The sequence below is a fragment of the Mytilus californianus genome, unplaced genomic scaffold, assembly GCF_021869535.1.
Source record: "Mytilus californianus isolate M0D057914Y unplaced genomic scaffold, xbMytCali1.0.p SCAF_11, whole genome shotgun sequence".
NCBI classification, from domain to species: Eukaryota; Metazoa; Mollusca; class Bivalvia; order Mytilida; family Mytilidae; genus Mytilus; species Mytilus californianus.
The window spans coordinates 16183054-16201403 of NW_026262593.1; the positions used below are offsets into that span (position 1 = coordinate 16183054).

Below are 18350 nucleotides of genomic sequence, written 5' to 3' on the forward strand. Positions count from 1 at the left end.
TCACTGATTCCAAAAATATATAGTTCCTCTTTCATAAGAGTGATGATTGGCTACTTCCATTGTACACAAATGCCAATTCCGGTGTCAAGTGTCGAATAATAAAGGCAACAGTAGTATACCGCTGTTCAATAGTCATAAACCGATTTATTTGAAACATATCCGGGTCACAAACCAAAACCGAGGGAACACATCAATTATAAGAGGAAAACAACGGAACAACATAAACACTGAACTGCTACAAAAACGTTTCTCGTTTTTTATATAGATTATACCGTTGGTTTTCCTGTTTGAATGGTTTAACATTAGTCATTCTGGGGCTCTTTATAGCTTGATGTTCGGTATGAGCAAAGGCTCCGTGTTGAAGGCCATACTTTGACCTATAATGGCTTACTTTTACAAATTGTGGCTTGGGTGGATAGTTGTCTCATTGGCACTCATACCACATCTTCTTATATCTACCAACATACATAGAAATGGGCTATTTGATGACAACTGTCGAATGATAGCTTTCATTATATTGTTTTTACGGAAGCGTATTAGGGCATACTTTTTAAAAAAAAATTTCAAATTGTCGACTTTAATATTGGAATTATCAACTTTATTCTCGAAATTTCCAGCTTTAATCTTGATATTTTCAACTTTAATCTTGGAATTTTCAACTTTAATCTTGGAATTATCAACTTTAATATTGGAATTATCCACTTGAATTATCAACATTTATCTTGGAAATGACTGATATTTTACTTCTAGCCAATAGTTTATTGTATGTCTCCGAATACTTAATCTACTTATAATTATTTTCGCGGCTAATTTTTTTGTGAAGTGTTAAAGAAAAATAGACGTGTATCTACAATCTTGCATAGATTCACGTAGCTTAATATCCACGAAAAAGGTGTGTAACTTCCTATAAATGGGTATACGTGAATATGCCAAAAATATGGGTCATAATTTTGCGAGTATTTATATATATATGACACTACTTTTTAATGACATTCTATATTGGTATGCATTGTTCTCTCGTAACTTTATACTGATTTGGGGTATGTTCTATATATCTTATATAAATATGTTACTGGAAATCTTATATTAATGGCCAATTGTGGTTTTTGAATCAATCAGGGGCTAAAAGTCCCTGAATCTATGCATTTTGAAATTAAAATATTTTATATAAGTAAAGGTCATTATTTGTATATTTTTATTTGTAAATATAGGTACCAAATATTACCGAATGTTATATAAAACAATGGGTACATTTTTTTAGGCAAAATGGCACACCCTACCATAAAAAATTTCGAAGTAAACCCCCCCCTCCCCCTTTCCCCCTTTAATGTCAAAATTTAAATATCCATTTGTAATTTTATTGCTGAATAGGCGGATGTGAATCGATGTTTACAATAGCAATCACCAACAAAAAGTAAACTAATGCACATCAAACTGAAGTGCACTGTTTGGTCGAGCCGAGAGTCCAATGAGCCAAAAGTCACGATGTTCTCAATGCAGAGATACACTCGATTAATGAAAGTCGGACTAATGAGGGTCGAAAGAATAAAGTTGGAATTTCAAGTTCAATGTTGATAACTCCAAGATTAAAGTTGGAAATTTCAAGATTAAAGTTGGAAATTCCAAAATTAAAGTTTATAATTCCAAGATTAAAGTTGGAAATTTCAAGATTTAAGTTGGAAATTCCAAGATTAAAGTTGGAAATTTCAAGATTAGAATAGGAAATTCCAAGATCAAAGTTGATAATTCCAAGATTAAAGTCGACAGTTCCAAGAATAAAGTAGACAATACCAAGATAAAAGTCGACAATTTGAAAAAAAAAATAAATAAAAAAGGATGACCCTAATACGCTCCCGTATGTTTTGATAACAATATGTTGTTTTATATAATTTGGCTTGGAATAAGTGAGATAATTTGCAACTTGCGGTTTTCAAAATGTCACTTTCGTTTCATTTGAAAGGTTTAATTCCGATGCAAAGACCCTATAAGTGAATCAATATTAAAGCCAAAATATGCAATCTTTAATGACCTGACAACAGTATCGTAACTATATCCCTTCTTAATAAGTCTGTTTAAAGGTTTTGTTAGCTTTTGAGGTGAATACTGACATGTTTGTGCTTTGTAAAAGTACTGTTAAATTTTTGTATCAGATGTTGTTTCGATGGATCTTTGCTGATGTTAGTCATAAATTGTAACTCATAACAATACAAAAACAGGTCCGCAATAAGTGGTGCACAGTTAGTCCCCATTGGAATTCCGATAACTTGACGATATACGGAATCTCCAAAGCGAACAAAAATGTTATCAAGTAAAAATTCAAGGGCAGATATAGTATCAAAGCATGTCCAATTGACATAGCTCTTTTGTTTTTTGCTAAGCACAGTTTATAGTTTACTCTTTTCACGAGATATAGTTTTCTTTGTTATTGTTTCATTGCAATACTTGAATATGCAATCGATTTGAATTTTATACCATTTGTGGTGTTCATAATATTATGTTCATATTTGCAAATTTAATAAGATTAAAAACCAATTGTTCAAAGAACAATTGAAGGTCTTTCCACTTCAATTTTCTAAATAATTGATGAGAAGATAATTCTGGTTTACTCAAAGCTACTATTGGCGTCCAATCATAGGTTTCTTCATACTGATTCAATAAACATGGTTTCTATAGACTTTTGCCTGAAATAAGGGAGATAATTGTCAACATCCGGTTTAGAAAATGTCACTTCCGGTCTCATATGATAGCTTTATTTACACTGATTCCAAAAATATATGGTTTATATATACTTTTGCCTGTAAAAAGGGAGATAATTGGCTATTTCCGGTTTATAAAATGTCACTTCCGGTCTCATATGATAGATTTATTTACACTGATTCCAAAAATATATGGTTTATATATACTTTTGCCTGTAAAAAGGGGGATAATTGGCTACTTCCGGTTTAGAAAATGTCACTTTCGGTCTCATATGATAGCTTTATTTACACTGATTCCAAAAATATATGGTTTATACATACTTTTGCCTGTAAAAAGGGAGATAATATGATACTTCCGGTTTATTAAATATCACTTCCGGTCTCAAATGATAGATTAATGTATGACCATTCAAAAAATATATGGTTTCTATGTACTTCTACATGAAATAAGTGCAAAAATGACTACTTCCGGTTCACTCAAGGTCACTTCCGGTTGTCATTTTTCAAGGTCATATGTCACCCAACATTTTGCAAAAGATCTTATGGCTTTATCATGTACCAATATGAAGTAATAATCAATTTACCTTAAAATAAAACATTTCAGGGGCAATAACTCCAATAAGATGTCGCTGGATTGTCTCAGACCAAATGTATCATATCTTCATCACAATATAACAAACATTTTGCACTTGTTCTTTAATATATAACATTAAAAATATCGGAGAAATGCAAAAACAAGCAAAAGACAAAATTCAGAACATGACCTTGACCTTTGACCTTGACCTCAATTTCGAAGTTATGATCCAAGGACCTTAAATAAAAAGACTATAGGTTTATACGGCTTACAGTTTATGTGTAACAAAAACATAACGACAAATTTATTTCATAAAGGTAGATAACTCCTATAAAATTTCATCGAATCGCTTCGATCCAAATTAGCCAAAAATTCCTGAGGATGTAACGAACAATTTGTAAAAAGAATTTTGTCGATATCTTTTTTTGTTATGAAGGAGATGCACACAGATGATAAACAGTGAATAGGGAGATAACTCTTACAAAGAAAAATGGTTCGGCTTAGCAGGGTGAAATTTAAAAGCGCATAAACCATACGATACAATATGAGAAATATCTAAGCGACATATTGCGAAACAAACATTTATCGCAAGAACAAAATTTGGCGGAAGAAAAAAAAAAAAAAAAATAATAATAATTAAAAACCAATTGTTCAAAGAACAATTGAAGGTCTTTCCACATCAATTTTCTAAATAATTGATAGGAAGCTACTTCTGGTTTACTCAAAGTTATAAAAAGCGTCAAAGTATAGATTTCTTCATACTGATTCAATAAATAAATGGTTTCTATATACTTTTGCCTGAAATAAGGGAGATATTTGCCTACTTCCGGTTTAGAAAATTTCACTTCCGGTCTCATATGATAGCTTTATTCACACTGATTCCAAAAATATATAGTTTGTATATACTTATGCCTGTAATAAGGAAGATAATATGCTACTTCCGGTTTATAAAATGTCACTTCCGGTCTCAAATGATAGGTTAACCTATGATCATTCAAAAAATATATGGTTTCTAGGTACTTTTCCATGAAATAAGTGCAAAAAATACTACTTCCGGTTCACTCAAGGTCACTTCCGGTTTACTTTTTTCAAGGTCATATGTCAACCAACAGTTTGCAAAAGACCCTATGGCTTTATCATGTACCAAGTTGGAGTAATAATCAATTAACCTTTAATGGAATCATTTCAGGGACAATAACTCCTTTAAGATATCATTGGATTGTTTCAGACCAAATGTATCATATCTTAATCACAATTAAGCAAACATTTTGCACTAGTTCTTTAATTTTTTAATTTGTAATTTTAAAAGTGACAGAGATCAAATAACAAGGAAAAGTCAAAATTTAGAATATGACCTTGACATATGACCTTGGCCTCAATTTCATTTAAATGAACCAAGGAACTCAAATCAATATACCTTAGGTCTCTATCACTTACCATTCATGCTATACATTTATATATCCCTTATGTCAAATACAGAAGGGGAAATAACTCTCATATGGAGTTTACGTATTGCTTCGGTCAAAATTGGACAAAACATCCTGAGGATATAACGAGCAATTTGGTAAAATAAATTTGTCGCTTTCTTTTACGGTTACGGAGGAGATGCACACACAAGGAAAAGTGTTCGGGGAGATAACTCCTACAAAGAAAAGTATTCGGTTAGGCAGGGTAAATTTCAAAGGCGCATAAACTGTTCGATATCATATACGAAACATCTAAGCGACATCTTGCGAAACAAAAATTTATCGCAAGAACAAAATTTGGCAGAAGAAATAAAAAAAAATTAAAAACCAATTGTTCAAAGAACAATTGAAGGTATTATCACATCAATTTTCTAAATAATTGATGAGAAGCTAATTCTGGTTTACTCAAAGCTACTATTGGCGTCCAATCATAGGTTTCTTCATACTGATTCAATAAACATATGGTTTCTATAGACTTTTGCCTGAAATAAGGGAGATGATTGTCATCTTCCGGTTTAGACAATGTCACTTCCGGTCTCATATGATAGCTTTATTTACACTGATTCCGAAAATATATGGTTTATATATACTTTTGCCTGTAAGAACGGAGATAATTGGCTACTTCCGGTTTAGAAAATGTCACTTCCGGTCTCATATGATAGATTTATTTACACTGATTCCAAAAATATATGGTTTATATATACTTTTGCCTGTAAAAAGGGAGATAATTGGCTACTTCCGGTTTAGAAAATGTCACTTTTGGTCTCATATGATAGCTTTATTTACACTGATTCCAAACATATATGGTTTATATATACCTATGCCTGTAATAAGGGAGATAATATGCTACTTCCAGTTTATAAAATATCACTTCCAGTCTCAAATGATAGATTAATGTATGACCATTCAAAAAATATATGGTTTCTATGTACTTCTACATGAAATAAGTGCAAAAATTACTACTTCCGGTTCACTCAAGGTCATTTCCGGTTGACATTTTTCAAGGTCATATGTCACCCAACATTTTGCAAAAGATCTTATGGCTTTATCAAGTACCAAGTTGGAGTAATAATCAATTAACCTTAAATTGAATCATTTCAGGGACAATAACTCATATAAGATATCATTGGATTATTTCAGACCAAATGTATCATATCTTAATCACAATTAAGCAAACATTTTGCACTAGTTCTTTAATTTGTAATTTTAAAAGTGACAGAGGAGATAAAAAAACAAGTAAAAGTCAAAATTTAGAAAATGACCTTGACCTTTGACCTTGGCCTCAATTTCATTTAAATGAACCAAGGAACTCAAATCAATATACCTTAGGTCTCTATCACTTACCATTCATGCTATACATTTATATATCCCTTATGTCAAATACAGAAGGGGAAATAACTCTCATATGGAGTTTAAGTATCGCTTCGGTCAAAATTAGACAAAACATCCTGAGGATATAACGAGCAATTTGGTAAAATAAATTTGTCGCTTTCTTTTATGGTTACGGAGGAGATGCTTGCACAAGGAAAACAGTGTTCGGGGAGATAACTCCTACAAAGAAAATTATTTGGTTTCGCAGGGTAAATTTCAAAGGCGCATAAACTGTTCGATATCATTTACCAAATATCTAAGCGACATATTGCGAAACAAATATTTATCGCAAGAACAAAATTAGGCGGAAGAAAAAAAAAAAAAAATAAAAACCAATTGTTCAGAGAACAATTGAAGGTCTTTCCACCCATACAGATCAATTTTGAAATAGAACTGAAAATTCAGTTTGAAATATCATATCCAGCATCAAATGATAGCTTATTGTAAACTGATTCCAAAAATATATGGTTTCTATACATTTTTTTCTAAATAAAGGAGATAAATTGTTACTTCCGGTTTGAGATATGTCACTTCCGCTTTTATTTGATAGTTTACTTGATACTGATTCCAAAAATATATTGTTCAATATTACACTTTACATCAAATAAGTACAAAACAAAGCTATTTCCGTTTTACACAAGGTCACTTCCGGTTGGCTTTTCAAGGTCATGTAAATTGCAACCTAATAAAAAAAGTCCCATGGCTTTATCGTGTTTAAATATGAAGTTAAAGCAAAGGTCAAAATCTAGAACATCAAATTTAACTTTGACCTTGAGCTCAATTTCAAGGTCATACACCAAGGACCTTTAATCATATTGCCCTAGGTCTTTATTATAGTTGGTAAATGAGTTATACCACCATACATGTAATTTTAAATATAAAAAGGGAGAAAACTCTCTTTTACGGTCAACGTACCGTTTCAACCAAAATTCATGTGTTACGACATGTCGCAACTTACAATTTAGTAAAAATATTTTGTCGATATCTTGTAAGTTTTTTGGAAATAAGTAAAAATAAGCCAAAATCAAAATTTAGAATGTGACCTTGACCTTTGACCTTGACCTAATTTTATTTTTTTTGGACCAAGGACCTCAAATCAAAAGACCCTAGGTCTCTATCACTTATGGTTTACCAGTTAGAAATGCATATTACTTATATCACATGCATAAGGGGAAATAACTCTCATATGGAGTGTTCATATCGCTTCGGTCAAAATAGGACAAATCATGCGAAGGATATAACGAGCAATTTTATAAAATAAATTTGTTGCTTTCTGTTGCCGTTACGGTGTAGATGTAGTCACAAGGAAAACAGTGTTTGGGGAGATAACTCTTACAAAGAAAATTGTTCGGCTTAGAATGGGTGAAAATAAAAAGCTCATAAACTGTATGATACTATATAAGAAATATCTTAGCGACATATTGCGAAACAAAAATGTTACGCGAGAATAAAATTTGGCGGAAGAAAATAATAATAATAATCAGAACAAAACAATAGGTCTTTCCACAGAAAAGTGGAAAGCCCTAATAATCAGAAGAAAACCAATAGGTCTTTCCACAGAAAAGTGGAAAGACCTAATAATCAGAAGAAAACCAATAGGTCTTTCCACAGAAAAGTGGAAAGCCCTAATAATCAGAACAAATACAATAGGTCTTTCCACAGAAAAGTGGAAAGCCCTAATAATCAGAAGAAAACCAATAGGTCTTTCCACAGAAAAGTGGAAAGCCCTAATAATCAGAAGAAAACCAATAGGTCTTTCCACAGAAAAGTGGAAAGCCCTAATAGTCAGAACAAATACAATAGGTCTTTCCACAGAAAAGTGGAAAGCCCTAATAATCAGAAGAAAACCAATAGGTCTTTCCACAGAAAAGTGGAAAGCCCTAATAATCAGAAGAAAACCAATAGGTCTTTCCACAGAAAAGTGGAAAGCCCTAATAATCAGAAGAAAACCAATAGGTCTTTCCACAGAAAAGTGGAAAGCCCTAATAATCAGAAGAAAACCAATAGGTCTTTCCACAGAAAAGTGGAAAGCCCTAATAATCAGAAGAAAACCAATAGGTCTTTCCACAGAAAAGTGGAAAGCCCTAATAATCAGAAGAAAACCAATAGGTCTTTCCACAGAAAAGTGGAAAGCCCTAATAATCAGAAGAAAACCAATAGGTCTTTCCACAGAAAAGTGGAAAGACCTAATAATAATCAGAAGAAAACCAATAGGTCTTTCCACAGAAAAGTGGAAAGCCCTAATAATCAGAAGAAAACCAATAGGTCTTTCCACAGAAAAGTGGAAAGACCTAATAATAATCAGAAGAAAACCAATAGGTTTTTCCACAGAAAAGTGGAAAGCCCTAATAATCAGAAGAAAACCAATAGGTCTTTCCACAGAAAAGTGGAAAGACCTTATAATAATCAGAAGAAAACCAATAGGTCTTTCCACAGAAAAGTGGAAAGCCCTAATAATCAGAAGAAAACCAATAGGTCTTTCCACAGAAAAGTGGAAAGACCTAATAATAATCAGAAGAAAACCAATAGGTCTTTCCACAGAAAAGTGGAAAGCCCTAATAATCAGAAGAAAACCAATAGGTCTTTCCACAGAAAAGTGGAAAGACCTAATAATAATCAGAAGAAAACCAATAGGTCTTTCCACAGAAAAGTGGAAAGCCCTAATAATCAGAAGAAAACCAATAGGTCTTTCCACAGAAAAGTGGAAAGCCCTAATAATCAGAAGAAAACCAATAGGTCTTTCCACAGAAAAGTGGAAAGCCCTAATAATCAGAAGAAAACCAATAGGTCTTTCCACAGAAAAGTGGAAAGACCTAATAATAATCAGAAGAAAACCAATAGGTTTTTCCACAGAAAAGTGGAAAGCCCTAATAATCAGAAGAAAACCAATAGGTCTTTCCACAGAAAAGTGGAAAGACCTTATAATAATCAGAAGAAAACCAATAGGTCTTTCCACAGAAAAGTGGAAAGCCCTAATAATCAGAAGAAAACCAATAGGTCTTTCCACAGAAAAGTGGAAAGACCTAATAATAATCAGAAGAAAACCAATAGGTCTTTCCACAGAAAAGTGGAAAGCCCTAATAATCAGAAGAAAACCAATAGGTCTTTCCACAGAAAAGTGGAAAGACCTAATAATAATCAGAAGAAAACCAATAGGTCTTTCCACAGAAAAGTGGAAAGCCCTAATAATCAGAAGAAAACCAATAGGTCTTTCCACAGAAAAGTGGAAAGCCCTAATAATCAGAAGAAAACCAATAGGTCTTTCCACAGAAAAGTGGAAAGCCCTAATAATCAGAAGAAAACCAATAGGTCTTTCCACAGAAAAGTGGAAAGCCCTAATAATCAGAAGAAAACCAATAGGTCTTTCCACAGAAAAGTGGAAAGACCTAATAATAATCAGAAGAAAACCAATAGGTCTTTCCACAGAAAAGTGGAAAGCCCTAATAATCAGAAGAAAACCAATAGGTCTTTCCACAGAAAAGTGGAAAGCCCTAATAATCAGAAGAAAACCAATAGGTCTTTCCACAGAAAAGTGGAAAGCCCTAATAATCAGAAGAAAACCAATAGGTCTTTCCACAGAAAAGTGGAAAGCCCTAATAATCAGAAGAAAACCAATAGGTCTTTCCACAGAAAAGTGGAAAGACCTAATAATAATCAGAAGAAAACCAATAGGTCTTTCCACAGAAAAGTGGAAAGCCCTAATAATCAGAAGAAAACCAATAGGTCTTTCCACAGAAAAGTGGAAAGCCCTAATAATCAGAAGAAAACCAATAGGTCTTTCCACAGAAAAGTGGAAAGCCCTAATAATCAGAAGAAAACCAATAGGTCTTTCCACAGAAAAGTGGAAAGCCCTAATAATCAGAAGAAAACCAATAGGTCTTTCCACAGAAAAGTGGAAAGCCCTAATAATCAGAAGAAAACCAATAGGTCTTTCCACAGAAAAGTGGAAAGCCCTAATAATCAGAAGAAAACCAATAGGTCTTTCCACAGAAAAGTGGAAAGACCTAATAATAATCAGAAGAAAACCAATAGGTCTTTCCACAGAAAAGTGGAAAGCCCTAATAATCAGAAGAAAACCAATAGGTCTTTCCACAGAAAAGTGGAAAGACCTAATAATAATCAGAAGAAAACCAATAGGTCTTTCCACAGAAAAGTGGAAAGCCCTAATAATCAGAAGAAAACCAATAGGTCTTTCCACAGAAAAGTGGAAAGCCCTAATAATCAGAAGAAAACCAATAGGTCTTTCCACAGAAAAGTGGAAAGCCCTAATAATCAGAAGAAAACCAATAGGTCTTTCCACAGAAAAGTGGAAAGCCCTAATAATCAGAAGAAAACCAATAGGTCTTTCCACAGAAAAGTGGAAAGACCTAATAATAATCAGAAGAAAACCAATAGGTCTTTCCACAGAAAAGTGGAAAGCCCTAATAATCAGAAGAAAACCAATAGGTCTTTCCACAGAAAAGTGGAAAGCCCTAATAATCAGAAGAAAACCAATAGGTCTTTCCACAGAAAAGTGGAAAGCCCTAATAATCAGAAGAAAACCAATAGGTCTTTCCACAGAAAAGTGGAAAGCCCTAATAATCAGAAGAAAACCAATAGGTCTTTCCACAGAAAAGTGGAAAGACCTAATAATAATCAGAAGAAAACCAATAGGTCTTTCCACAGAAAAGTGGAAAGCCCTAATAATCAGAAGAAAACCAATAGGTCTTTCCACAGAAAAGTGGAAAGCCCTAATAATCAGAAGAAAACCAATAGGTCTTTCCACAGAAAAGTGGAAAGCCCTAATAATCAGAAGAAAACCAATAGGTCTTTCCACAGAAAAGTGGAAAGCCCTAATAATCAGAAGAAAACCAATAGGTCTTTCCACAGAAAAGTGGAAAGCCCTAATAATCAGAAGAAAACCAATAGGTCTTTCCACAGAAAAGTGGAAAGCCCTAATAATCAGAAGAAAACCAATAGGTCTTTCCACAGAAAAGTGGAAAGCCCTAATAATCAGAAGAAAACCAATAGGTCTTTCCACAGAAAAGTGGAAAGACCTAATAATCAGAAGAAAACCAATAGGTCTTTCCACAGAAAAGTGGAAAGCCCTAATAATCAGAAGAAAACCAATAGGTCTTTCCACAGAAAAGTGGAAAGCCCTAATAATCAGAAGAAAACCAATAGGTCTTTCCACAGAAAAGTGGAAAGACCTAATAAACACTTTTCATGTTAAGTTTTAGTTTTCTTGTTTCAGCTTGCTGTGTACAATTTTTCAATCCACTATATAAGAGTCAATCGAATAAATTGTTCCATCCACTAGAATTATTCCTACAATTCTCAGAGAAAACACTTTTTGCATTTTTTTCTTCAAAGATCTTCCTCCGTACATCTTTATTGGATGAAGCGATCTAAATGATGGACAACACAATTGTTCATTTGGACAACAAAATACTCATTATTTCTTTATTTGTTCCTTCTTTCAATTAATATTTATGTTGTTGCATTTACACGATTATGTTTTTGTGCATCTATGATAGGACTCCTTTTTGTTTATAGTCATTTTGTTGAAATTTCCTATTTCTTTTGTAGGAAACAAACACATTCCATTTCACATTACTAAAAAAAGCACAGAATGTAGAAATATCTCAACTTTAAGTTTTCTCTTCAGTATTGACCTGTTGATGATCATGAAAACCAAGATGTCTGACCTACAAATACACAAAACTCAAAATGGTTATAAATGGAGAGAAATACAGCAATAAAAAGGCTATTTTATCATGTTTATAAGCATTTTGAATATTAGTTGTAAGTAATCTTATGTAAGTGCTTTGTGTCTATTGTTTTTATATAAGTTGTGTTTGTGCCTTGTTGCAATCTTTTGAGTTGAGCCAATTGCAACAAATTTTTTACAGTTTGTTCAAATGTTGTGCTGTTATTAAAACCACTGTCCCAGGTTAGAGTGGGTTGAGTGCTCACAACATGTTTTTTATTAGTTGTTTTTGGCTTTAAATTAGCTGTCAGTATCTGTGAGTACTAAATGATCTGTACGTTGAGTCCTTTTTGGTATAGGGGAAGAATAAATTTCCAGCCACGTCCGGTCTGTGTTTTTGGTAACAGTTTTTCGGCTTTGTTGCTTTCTGATGAGTTAATAAAATTGAGTATGGAAACAAGAATGTATCAAAAAGACAACAACCTGACCAAAGAGCAGAAAACAGCTCTTTTCAATTGATTTTTGTAGTTTTTGTATTGAACTGACACTTGAACCACTTTCCTTGGTTAGGGGATGGTTTGGCACCAGCAAATATGTTAAACCATGCCACATTTTGTAAGTGTCTGTCCCAAGTCGGAGGCCTGTAATTCAGTGATTGTCATTTGTTGCTATATATCATATTTTTTTGGGTTTATTGTTTTGTGAAAAAATCAGGCACTTATCTTTCGCCTTTGAATCGTTTTACATTTGTTATTTCATTGCCTTTTTTATCTTACTATGCGGTATCTGTATTGCTCTTTGTCGAAGGCTGTACAGTGAACTATATTTGTTAACTTCTATGTCATTTGGTCTCTAGTGGAGAAAAGTCTCATTGGCAATCACATCACATCTTATTTTTATATCAACCCGGCCATTTTCTGCCTGTCCAAAATCAGGAGCCTGTTCATAGTTCAGGGGTCGATGTTGGTTCATATCTGTCATATATGTTTTTCATAAACTGTTTTGTTATAAATTAGCCCGAAATATTTGAAGTTTGAATTGTTTCAAATTTTGTATGTGATGCCTTGTATAGATGACTATAGCATGTATAGGGTATGGGTTTTCTCATTATCTAAAGGTCATCATTGGCCTCTACATTTTGTATCAACTCATTGCATTGCTTACATCCACTTAATTGAACTCTAGTGGATAGTTTTCTCATTTATCATACCACATCTCCCTATTTTCATAATAAGTATCATTCAAGGGCAATAACTTTTATAGAAGTGGACTTACCATTTAGGTTTTGTTGACTTCTGTAAATCTTTTGTTGATAATTTCCCTTTATTTTCTATTGTTCTTTCCCTACACATTAAAGGATAAAAATTATTATTTAATGACAATAACTACTATGAGAAGGCAACTGACAATTTTGGCTCATTTATATATCTTGTCTTGCTCATCATTTTTGCTGTTTAATACTATCGATGTTCTATGAAATGAGGTCACATTAATATTAACCTTGCCAGACAGACATCATCTTATTTTTATATGACACCTTGCAGTCATTCCATTACCAAAAAGTAGACCTATGCTTATAATATCTGATAAAATGATAAAACAAAAAAAAGCATGACCAAAGAACCATGAAATGCAGTCATGGTTATATGAATCTGCCATACAGACATGCACACCTTACAATCGTTATATACACCAAATATTATTTACCTATTGCCTAATGTATGTGATAAACTGACAAAACCATGAATACTTATCATTGACCAATGAACCATGAACATCAGGTCAAGGTCATATAAAACATGCCAAACAGATATGTGCACCTTAAAATCATTCCATTTACCAAATATAATGGCCTTATTGCTTACAGTATCCGAGAAATAGACCAAACCACAAAAACTAAACATTCATTTGTCCAATGTACTATGAAAATGAAGTAAAGGCAAGATGTAACCTGCCAGTCAGACATGTACACCTTACAATCATTCTATACACCACATACAGTGACCTTATTTCTTATAGTGTCTGAGAAAAAGACCAACCACAAAAAGTAAACCTTATCCAATAAACCATGACAATGAGGTCTAGGTAAGATGAAACCTGCCAGTCAGACATGCAATGTTCTTAATATTATCAGAATCATATGTGTTAATTTAGAGCAAAACATATAATTTTGTCAGAAAAAAATATGATTCGTACAAATTTAAATAGCTTAGAAAATATCCCTTTACCAGAATGATGAGAACATTTAAACATTTGTAATACTTTATACTTCATTATCTATTTCTGAAACGACTTCTCTTCCTGAATATGCATGAAATGTTTGCCACTGGACGTTACACAACCAACAATCAATCAATCTAATTTTGTTCTAAACAATATACAATTTTATCCATCACTTGGCGTCTGTTGTCTGTTGGTACAGTAAACAATACTAAACATACGGAATTTGTTTTTGTCCAGAAATATATTCCTTAGACAAGTTCAAGTATGTAAATATTGGGATATCTTGAGGTAGTTGAAATTATTCAGTGCAATCATTTTGTGTCCATCATCGTCTTTCATACATATCAAATGTTGAATCCACTGATTGCTGTTTGTCATCTGTTGTTTATGGCAGTTAGGCCAAGGTCTCCAAATTTTAGCCCCCACTCAGATAATGACCAATCATAAAAAGTGAGTGCTTTTTTTCTCTCGTGACATACATTTTTCTTTACTTACAAAAACACTTAACAATTTTCTATGCTTTATCATTAAATTAACTGACATTTCAAACTATAGATGTTGAATTAAAAAAAAATATTTCAAAACAATAATAAAACCCTTAGTGTTTTTATGCTAAACATATCTAACGTCTGGTTATTTTCTTATGCAAGTAATTATTTTTTCATTTTTTTAAGATAACAGTGTAATCAGTTATAATTTGACACACGTCTTACTGTTCACTGATTTTCAGCAAAATCCTAGAAAAACCTGCATGTGCCTAAACAATGTTCAATTATTCATTTATTTGTGATTTTTTTTCGATAAAAAATTGGAATTTATGCATTAAATATCAATCTCTACCATAATATGAAATTTGTTTACATATATTAGCACCCCTTCTAGTACCTAGTGCAACAAGTAGTCCTTTGCAGTATTTAGACGCACCCCAAATGAACAGTAAATATATTTCAAGTAAGAGGTAAGAGTTGAACATGAATAACCTTGCATAAGATAAGATGAACAGATGTACAATAATAAAAATAATTTTCGGAAAAAAAGCATGCGTAGCCACTATACGTCTCTGCAAGGATTTGCCTTCCTATATACAAATCCTTGGTCTCTGGTAGGAAGTTGAAAATGAATAGCCAATCCACAAAAAATCCTTCGACACTCCCACCCCATCCCATCCCCTTTCACTGCCTCTAAATATCAAATGAAATGGTCGTCATCGTAGACTTAGTATGACCATATTTGCTAAAAGATGTACCTTAAATTAATTCTGACTTATTTGTTTGGGGGAGAGGGGTTTAACCGAACCCATATTCAATTTAAATCAGTGAACTGAATCATTGTCTTTTGCAGTAGTCCGGGGTAACGAGTCGACATATGTATTCATGCAAATTGATAGTCAACAGTATACCTTTTTTCAGAGTGACATTTTCTCAGTAACGGAGAACCCCTTTCTTTGAGTAAATATAAATAGTGTCGGTGGTCTCACAAATAAATATAAATCTGAATTACAGGTACATCAATAAGCAGAGTTGGGTCAATTATCAAACTTGCATATTAATCTCTCAGTTATTTATGGTTTAGGCAGACCTGTGCTCCTGAATTAGGGTATACATTTGTGTATTTCAGTGCTACAAGTTATTTGATTTGCTAATCACGCACCAGTTGCTGAGCAGAGTACCATACTTACAAGCCAGGGACAGTCTATACTAACAGTTAGTATAGAAAGTCCCTGTTACAAGCCAGGCAAATATATGACTGTGAACCTAACAGTACTGGAACATAATATTAAATGTATATCTAGTCCCAGCACAGTTAGCACACCGGTATGTGTCAGTCTTATAATATAACGTACAGTCCCAGCACAGTTAGCACACCGGTATGTGTCAGTCTTATAATATAACGTACAGTCCCAGCACAGTTAGCACACCGGTATGTGTCAGTCTTATAATATAACGTACAGTCCCAGCACAGTTAGCACACCGGTATGTGTCAGTCTTATAATATAACGTACAGTCCCAGCACAGTTAGCGGTATGTGTCAGTCTTATAATATAACGTACAGTCCCAGCACAGTTAGCGGTATGTGTCAGTCTTATAATATAACGTACAGTCCCAGCACAGTTAGCACACCAGTATGTGTCAGTCTTATAATATAACGTACAGTCCCAGCACAGTTAGCGGTATGTGTCAGTCTTATAATATAACGTACAGTCCCAGCACAGTTAGCGGTATGTGTCAGTCTTATAATATAACGTACAGTCCCAGCACAGTTAGCGGTATGTGTCAGTCTTATAATATAACGTACAGTCCCAGCACAGTTAGCGGTATGTGTCAGTCTTATAATATAACGTACAGTCCCAGCACAGTTAGCGGTATGTGTCAGTCTTATAATATAACGTACAGTCCCAGCACAGTTAGCGGTATGTGTCAGTCTTATAATATAACGTACAGTCCCAGCACAGTTAGCGGTATGTGTCAGTCTTATAATATAACGTACAGTCCCAGCACAGTTAGCGGTATGTGTCAGTCTTATAATATAACGTACAGTCCCAGCACAGTTAGCGGTATGTGTCAGTCTTATAATATAACGTACAGTCCCAGCACAGTTAGCACACCGGTATGTGTCAGTCTTATAATATAACGTACAGTCCCAGCACAGTTAGCGGTATGTGTCAGTCTTATAATATAACGTACAGTCCCAGCACAGTTAGCGGTATGTGTCAGTCTTATAATATAACGTACAGTCCCAGCACAGTTAGCGGTATGTGTCAGTCTTATAATATAACGTACAGTCCCAGCACAGTTAGCGGTATGTGTCAGTCTTATAATATAACGTACAGTCCCAGCACAGTTAGCGGTATGTGTCAGTCTTATAATATAACGTACAGTCCCAGCACAGTTAGCGGTATGTGTCAGTCTTATAATATAACGTACAGTCCCAGCACAGTTAGCGGTATGTGTCAGTCTTATAATATAACGTACAGTCCCAGCACAGTTAGCGGTATGTGTCAGTCTTATAATATAACGTACAGTCCCAGCACAGTTAGCGGTATGTGTCAGTCCTATAATATAACGTACAGTCCCAGCACAGTTAGCGGTAGGTGTCAGTCTTATAATATAACGTACATTGTAGGTTCATATCGATTGAATTCAACGTTTTTTTTTTCGGATTTTTTTTTACTATCAATGGTGAACCACGACCGTTCAGCATTGATAATAAAACAAAATCCCATAAAACACGTTGAATGCAAACAATATGAATCTACGCAGTCTCATAAATATATCATAGGACTATAGTGTTAAGTTGATAAAAAAGAGGGTCGTAAAAGGGGTTTTGTGTGCAAGGACGAAAGGGAAATAAAATGGCCACTTCACAATAAACGGAAAACAATATTTTAAAACAGCTTTCACGTTATTTTTCACCATCTTGCCCGAAACACGGCGAATAATGAGCTTCAAGCACAAAAACATGTGAAATAAAAATGCCAAACACGTTATACGAAAATAACCCTTTACCTTACTCAATAAAGTTTAATGTTAAGTCAAATGAAAAAAATTAGCGAAGCAAGATAGATTTAAATTTGTTTAGATTGTCGGTGTAACTCGAATAATGCAAACCCTTACCGTCTCCAATTCTGTAGTGAGCGATAGTGAGCGTAAAAAAGACTGTATTATTCGGGTTAGCACACTTCGCCAATGTAACAAGCTCTATCTATACCAAAGACAAAAGCTATAGGACCGTTGTCAACATGGTCAAATCCGACCTACCACTTTGCAACCTGACCTGTAAAAATATAATTTGACTAAAAAACAATGCCAGTCAAAATTGCTTTATGAGACTGGGCGACCTGAGGAAGTTTAAAAATGTAACCTTGTGACCCTACATGAGCCACTCCATTCATCTGTGTGTGTGTGTGTGTGTGTGTGTGTGTGTGTGTGTGTGTGTGTGTGTGTGGCTAAAAAGGGGGCATTGGTTTTTTTCTTGCGACAAAGAACTTGTTTTCATCTTTATTAAAAAAAAAATATATATTTTTTCAAGACCAATCAAAAACTTTTTTTTCAAAACTCAGTGTCGTATTTTATTGTTTTCCCACTAATTTTCAATAAAAGCTAAATGTTTGTTTCACTTCTCTCTGACTTCCCACCTGATTTTTTTTTCTCAAGAAATTATAGAATCAGTAAATGTATAGATTATGAATGTCTGGTGAGAACCATTTCATGAGACCAAGGATTTGTTTAGAAATCCTTGATGAGACCCTTTATAAAAGTTTCATACCATTATGACTTATTATACATTAATTTTTACATTGGTCACAGCACAGACATAAATACACATGGGTA

The 18350-nt window shown here is 33.7% G+C and overlaps 1 long non-coding RNA gene across 1 annotated transcript; it reads right to left on the reverse strand.

The window, feature by feature from the left end:
- Nucleotides 1-11310: 11310 nt before the first annotated feature.
- Nucleotides 11311-17787, reverse strand: LOC127719666 (uncharacterized). The gene is made up of 3 exons (XR_007990446.1): nucleotides 17634-17787; nucleotides 13072-13140; nucleotides 11311-11794 (listed from the first exon to the last, which is right to left on the reverse strand). It is a non-coding gene; the product is annotated as an uncharacterized LOC127719666 (long non-coding RNA).
- Nucleotides 17788-18350: the final 563 nt, after the last annotated feature.